Below are 7,500 nucleotides of genomic sequence, written 5' to 3'. Positions count from 1 at the left end.
AATAAACAAATAAATAACAAAAATAAAAAAACAAGGAGTCAAAACTCATCATTATTCGCATCACCAAAGTCAGCTACTTCCCACACACTCCATTCCGATACAGGACGCATACTCGTCGTACATTTTACGGAGGCCATTTTCTCTCTCTCTCTTTCTCTCTCTCTCTCTCTCTCTCTCTCTCTGATTCGTCGTATGTCTCCTCATTCTTATTCTCTCTTCTCGTTTCCATCTCGTTCCCTCTCTCGTTTTCGTCTTACAGTTTCCGTATCCTTTTCGAATTTCTTGTTCTCTTTTCTCTTCGGTTCCTCCGTTTCCCGTTATTCTCCTCATCTCCTTGCCCTCTTCCAACCGCTCTTCCCTCTCTTCCTTCCGCCAGTTCTCGTCGTTTTGTTATTCCCTTCTTTCTCCGCTTTCATCTTCTGCCCATATCTTTTGTTATTTCGTCCCCTCTCTCGTTCGTCTTGTAAAGTTCTCATGTTTTGTCTATTCTCGTCTTCGTATCTTAAAATCTTCCGGTTCTCGCGTTACTCTCCTCCTCATCTCACTGATAACCCCTTCCCCTTCTTTCTCTTATTCCCCTTCTTCCTCATTCTCTAGAACACATTCTCCCTCTCCTTTCATCTCTACAAGCCACTTCCCCTCTCCCTCATTCTCTACAATCCCCTCTCTCCCCATCTCTACAACTCCATCTTCCTCCCTCCTTACAACCACCTTTCTCTCTCCCTCCCTCTCTAAATCCCTTCTCCCTCCCTCTCTCTTTTTCTACACCCCATCTCCCTCATTCTCTAAAGCCCATTCTCCCTCCCCCTTCCTCTCTACAAGCCACGTTCCCTCTCCCTCCCTGTCTACAACACAATCTCCTCTCACTCATTCTCTAAACGACATTCTCCCTCTCCCTCCGTCTCTACAAGCTTCTTTCCCTCATCCTCCCTCTCCACAAGCCTCTTTCTCTCTCCCTCCCTCTACAACACCCTCTCTCTCCCTCTCTACAACGCCCAACCCTTTCCGGCTAAGACAAGGCTGTATATATTAGTATAAGCAGAGGCCCCCATTAATATTCAACAACTACAACTACAACTGTCAGATAAGAACCTAAAAACACGCGTACCTGTCCCGCAATGTTGCCAGATAAAATGGGCCCAAATTCTCCTCAGCAGAAGGGGAGGGAAATGATATGAGGGTTGCCGGGTCTATCTGGCATCACTGTGACGAAGACTCTCGGTTGCAAGTTAACTCTAGGCTATTTAAATGTTTATATTTTCTTTAAAAATGATCAACTTTCCACGCAGCAATGTTGCCGGTTAAATTGTTCGTGAATTCGCCAAAACGGGGGCGGGGGGGGGGGGGGGGGGGGGATGTGGCCTACCAGGTAAATCTGGCAAAACTGTGACAAAGACTCTAGGTTGCCAGTTAATTCTAAGCTTTCCAATTGTCTATTTCAGTTAGAAAAGTTCCCACAAATCTTCTATTTAAATATCATCCACCTTCCGCGCCGCAATGTTGCCAGATAAATTGGCACAAAATTCTCCAAAGTAGAAAGGAAAAATGATGGGGAATATTGGGTACATCTGGCATCACTATTACTGAAATCGAGAAATGCCAGTTAATTCTGGGCTTTTTAAATTTTACATATTTCTATCAGAAATGCTCCTGATATATTTTCTTGTCGTATCATCTACTTTCCGAGGCAATGTTGTCAGGTTTATATAATGGCCCAAAATGCTCCAAAGTAGGCAGGGAAAAATTATGTGGCTTCTAGGCACATCTGGCATCACTGAGACTGAAACCCTGAGTTGCCGAGTTGCCAGTTAATTGTATACTATTTAAATGTTGTTTATCTGCTCCCCATTCTAGGGAAATTATGACGTCATTAACGCGTCAGTAGCCTTATGAAGGGCAATGTTACCAAATAGATCAAATCTAAATAAAAAACACACCAATCTTCTGAAATAAATCTGACGCAAAACTGCAGCAACCAAGACGCGACATTGCCAATTACTCCAGCCTCTAATTCGACGGAGCTGGCGGTAAAAACGATGGAACTTCGATGATTTTGTTGGGGGAACCTGCATTTAGCCGCAGGCTTTGTCAAATACCAACCAAGGGGAGATTCAAACTCGGCGCCTGGTTAACTGTCCATCATTGCGAAAAAAAAAAAAAAAAAATGCTGTCGTCAGCAGAATCTTGAAGGGGTTGCGATTTGCTTTCATAATTTCATCTGCGATTCTCTTTCTATATTATTAATAATAGTGATATTAATTATACTACAAACAACTATACTGTTATGATAAAAATCTTAATGAATAACGTCAGTAATCTGGAGTAAAAAGGAGACATGAGGACTTATTAACCTTGATAACCCCTTCAATAGATTTGGCAAAACAGCTGAAAACATCTAACAATAAATATACACCAACTTTAATCTTATGTAATGCTTGCCATATGAGAGAGAGAGAGAGAGAGAGAGAGAGAGAGAGAGCCTTCCCGGTATCCAGTTTCATTACTCATCGAGGTCTTGTCATACCTGTATGAGAGAGAGAGAGAGAGAGAGAGAGAGAGAGAGAGAGGGGGGGGGGGGGGTTAGCAGTACTCCTCAACATAATCTATTTAAAGAATCGGAGTGAAGGATTGAGTTTCTTGAATCCATCCAAACGAACACCCAATTTCCAGAAAACAACTGTACCTACTGTGCTTCAATTTGATATGTGCGTTTATTAATAAAATTCTCTCTCTCTCTCTCTCTCTCTCTCTCTCTCTCTCTCTCTCTCTCTCTCTCTCTCTCTCTCAGAAGGAGAAGAAGAAGGAAAAATAATTAATCTCTATATATTCTATTCTTTCTCTTTATGAAAGACTGAGTTCTCTCTCTCTCTCTCTCTCTCTCTCTCTCTCTCATAAAAGAGGAAATTAATCCCATTCTTTCTGTTTATGAAAGAACAAATATTCTCTCTCTCTCTCTCTCTCTCTCTTAGAACAAGAAATGAATCTCTCTGCCTTATTTCTTCTGTTTTTGAACAACTGAATTATCTCTCTCTCTCTCTCTCTCTCTCTCTCTCTCTCTCTCTCTCTCTCTCATCGGCTATTCCTGGCCAGCCCTACAGCTGATTGAAGTGACACCAACATTGATATAGCCCACAGATTGAAGACACCCATTAAGTCGCCCTGTGTGTGTGTGTGTAATGAGCGTGTTGTCACAGTGCGAATTCACGCTTTCTTTTCAAAGTGATTTATTTCTTTATACAAGTCGTTTTATTTCTATAAGTAAGTGGCTCTTTTTCTTTAAGCCGTTCAATTCTAAGTAAGTTTTTTTTTCTAATTCGTTCTATTTCTTCAAGTCGCTGCGTTCCTTTAAGCAAGTCGTTCTCATTTTTTTTATTCAGCCGTTCTATTGCTTTAAGTAGTCGTTCTATTCTTTTAAGTAACCTTTCTATCCTCTTAAGTAAGTCGTCGCTTTTTTTTTTCTTTTTTTTTTTACTTTGCGCAAGTCGCTCTATTGTTCTTTTGCCAATTCACGTCCTATATATATATATAATATATATATATATATATATATATATAGATATATATATATATAATATATATATATATTATATAATCTTTAAGTAAGTCGCTTTACATTTGCATGGGAATTTGTAAGGCGACTTTCATTCTTTCTGTAATGACTGACCTCGATTGCTCTCTCTCTCTCTCTCTCTCTCTCTCTCTCTCTCTCTCTCTCTCTCTCTCTCTCTCTCAAAGAAAAAGAAAAACTTACTGTAACCATACAAATTAAAAGTGTAGTCTCACTTCTGAGAGAGAGAGAGAGAGATGAGAGAGAGAGAGAGAGAGAGAGAGGAGAGAGAGAGAGAGAGAGAGATTTTCAATCTACCTTTACCTGACATCTGTGTGGATTCTTCACCTATATACAGTAATACTACTACTACTACTACTACTACTACTACTACTACTACTAATAATAATAATAATAATAATAATGATAACATTAATAACCGCCTTTATAAGTGAAATCTATTTCCGTCTATGGTCTCTGATTGAGAAATAATTGTATGTTCGTATTATTATCATTATTATTATTAATCATTATTATTAGCTCCATTTATATCTGAACCTCTAACGCAAATGTATTCTCTCGTCTGGAGAACCATTCCGATTTTGTGGAAAAAAGGAAAAAATAGCAGAAAAAATTAATTGATGGAAAACTTCTTTTTTTTTTCGAAAAAAAAAAACTGCTATCCATAATCATAACGTCGATTTGCCCATTTTCAAGTTTTTTTTTTTTTTTTTTTTTTTCGAAAGGGGGAAAATTCCTTCCTTTTTCCCACGGGGGTGTGAGGGACCAACAGTGGTATGGCAGGAAGTGGTGGTGGGGGGGGTGGGGGGGGTGGGGGGGGAGGGTTTTTTGTGTATCATTGGTTATACCAAATTCGAAAATGTATTACTGCCTCGAATTCCATTGTGTTCTGTTCGGTCTACTTTTTTTTTTATTAGAGTAGAGAGAGAGAGAGAGAGGGAGAGGAGAGAGAGTTAGGAGATGGAAGCCCACAGTGCTTTGAAAATGGGAGGCAGAATTCTTAAAACTTTTTCTATTTGACGAGAGAGAGAGAGAGAGAGAGAGATAGAGAGAGAGAGATGGGAAGCCACAATGAAGTGAAAATAGGAGATAGAGTATTCAGACCACTTTCTTCCGTCTGTCTTTGAGAGAGAGAGAGATGAGAGAGAGAGAGATAGAGAGAGAGAGAGAGAGAGAGAGACCCACGAGACGTAAAGAGGCCGGGGGGAGGGGTTGAGGGTGCGGGTGGGGAGGGGAGAAAGGGGTGGAGTGGTAGGCGTGAGGTATGATGACAATTCAGATTTTTTTTATCTCAAAATTCAAGGAGGGAAAAAGAGAGAGTGAAAAAAAAGGGCACATGGCTTTCCGACGCCCATGATGTTGGGGCATCTTTTTTTTTTTTTTTTTTTTACCGTTCCTGGTTTTTATTCTTCCACGGAGCAACACCGAAAAAAAAAAATAAATAAACACAAACATCTACCCGGATGATAATATTTAAGAAACGCGAACGTTGAGAAGAGGCGAATTCGTTGGTTATTCCATCTTTATCAAATTCATATTTCTTATTATTTATATCATCAAATACCGCCATTTTCATTTATGATTATTTTAACTTTTACAATAAAAAGAGGGTCATTCTATGTTAATTAATTTTATTTTCCATTATTTCTATTATTTACATTTACATTTATTCTACCCTTGACTATAAACAGAGGTATTTCTATCTTTATTACTTTTGCTTTTGTATTATTACCTTCTATTTTCATTTATATCTAAACTAAATTTTGTTATAAAAGAGAGTAAGTTTTCCACCTGTCTCTCACATGACAGCCCGTTTGTTAACGTATGCAAGAAAGGTTTTCGGTCGAAATTATACAAATATACAACAGGTGACTGTCTATATATATTATATATAGATATATATATATATATATATATATATATATATATATATATATATATATATATATATATATATACACACACACATAAATTTTGTACCAACCGGGATTTTAACCGTGACCTAGTTTAGAAACGCCCACATGCAGCGTCTTTGACCACCAATAAATCATAAATATCCGATCCTAAAATTCCCGTATCTTTAACTCAACGCAAAACACCTTTTTCAGGGCTTTGTAGGCTCTTCCATAGACCTTTCCTAACCCCCACAACAAAAATAACTAAATAGCTTGAAGGCTTACTCCCCGAGTAAAGTAAAACGTGAGGAATTCCAAACAATATCATATAGAAACAACAAAGTAGCTTGTAAGCTTACTCCCCGAGTCAGAAAAAACGCATGGAATTCCAAGCTATACTGTATAGAAATCTCAAGCACAACATTCTATGGAATACCAAGTTACCATTAATATAGAAAACGAGACCAGGTTGTGTGACCCCGTTTTTCCAGTGGGCTAAATTTGGAATGACATCTTGATCTTGTTATTTATACTAAACGACGAAAATTAGGTGATTAAAAAGAGAGACTTTTGTGGCTTACCTCAACTCAGAAGATTCGTTGTAGAAACAAATCCATTAGATTCTATGGGCAATGACGACAACTAATCTGAAATAAAAGGGAGATACTGTTGTAAGAAACAAAAATTGAATATAAGGAAAATATTTATATATATAATAAATAAGATTTTTATTAGCGATGACACTGTATTTCATGGTTTTAGCAAACCCCTTTTTAAACAATTTCTTGAACTTGCTGTGCAAGATTCCATGTTTATTTTAATCAACGACTCTATTCGCAGGTCGATGGAGTTGCTATGGGTCGCCACTTGGGCCAATAGTTGCCAACTTTTTTATGTCATATTTGGAAACAGAATTTTTAGATAATTGTCCTATTTCTTGTAAACCAGTGTATTACAGAAGATATGTTGACGACACATTTGCACTTTTTAGATATCAATGGCAAATAGCACAATTTTTGGAACATATTAACGTACAACATCCTAACATTAAATTAAATTCACAATGGAGATAGAAAATGAAAACAAATTACCATTTTCTGGACATCCTTGTCACTAGAGTCAATTCAGAATTCACGACTGCAGTATATCGGAAAAAGACGTTCACGGGATTAGCCAATAACTTCTATAGTTCTTGTCAGAAAACCTTCAAACTTAATACCATATACACATTGGTCTATAGAGCTTTGAAATACTCATCCAACTGGCAAATTTTCATAACGAAATGGAATTTTTAATAACCTTTTTTCAAAAAAACTCTTATCCGAAAGACATTGTACATAATATAATTAATAAATAGTAGGTAACTATATCCAACCACCTCCTCCGCTAATGGATGTCCCAAAGAAACTAATGTATGCATCGATTCCATATGTAACTAACTCGAAGTTTTCTCTCAGACTCACACAAATAATAGAACAAGAAATGCCTTGTCTCAAAAATTAAACTTATTTCAAATAATCCTTGCAAAATTGGCTCACTTTTTTATTTCAAAGATCGTTCTGCAGGATTTTATGAGATCCAACGTTGTATATAAATTCAAATGCGCAGGATGCCTGCTACTTACGTGGATCTACTCGAAGATTACTGCAGATGAGATATTGCAGCCATATGGGTTTCAGTTATAGAACAGGTCAAGAATTAGTAATCCTGAATTTTCTAATTATCAGAATCATGCCGCTAAAAATGCAAAATAAATGTATCGAAACAGTACTTCTCAATAATAGGTTACACTAAAGACCCTGACCACCTGACTAACATTGAATCGTTTAATCATTAAAAGACTGGTTCCCAATCCATTGAATAACAACACCTCGGCTTCACCTCTACAAATCTGGCATAGTCACGTCCTTGGCCTGGCTCTCTCAAAAATCTTCCTTGCTTCCTTTCACTCTAGTTTGGTTGGTACACTCAGTGGTTCTTCTTCCTCTTTTTACTGTTTATATTTTTATTGCATTTTAACATGATTTAATATTGTGA

At 37.5% G+C, this 7,500-nt stretch overlaps 1 protein-coding gene and 1 long non-coding RNA gene across 3 annotated transcripts in view; one reads left to right on the top strand and one right to left on the bottom strand.

Moving 5' to 3' along the window:
• The window catches only part of LOC135208981 (uncharacterized), a 97,354-nt gene extending 91,241 nt beyond the window's left edge, over positions 1–6,113 (bottom strand). Inside the window, exon 1 of the long non-coding RNA XR_010313269.1 lies at positions 6,045–6,113. This is a non-coding gene — a long non-coding RNA (uncharacterized LOC135208981). The remainder of the gene's footprint in view (positions 1–6,044) is intronic.
• Positions 1–7,500, top strand: part of LOC135209239 (insulin-like growth factor-binding protein complex acid labile subunit) — a 440,028-nt gene that overhangs the window by 169,869 nt on the left and 262,659 nt on the right. The window lies entirely within an intron of this gene.

The sequence above is a fragment of the Macrobrachium nipponense genome, chromosome 37 (assembly GCF_015104395.2).
Source record: "Macrobrachium nipponense isolate FS-2020 chromosome 37, ASM1510439v2, whole genome shotgun sequence".
Lineage (NCBI taxonomy): Eukaryota > Metazoa > Arthropoda > Malacostraca > Decapoda > Palaemonidae > Macrobrachium > Macrobrachium nipponense.
Note: the sequence above shows the minus strand (reverse complement) of the source record. Positions and strands in the feature narration are given on the sequence as shown.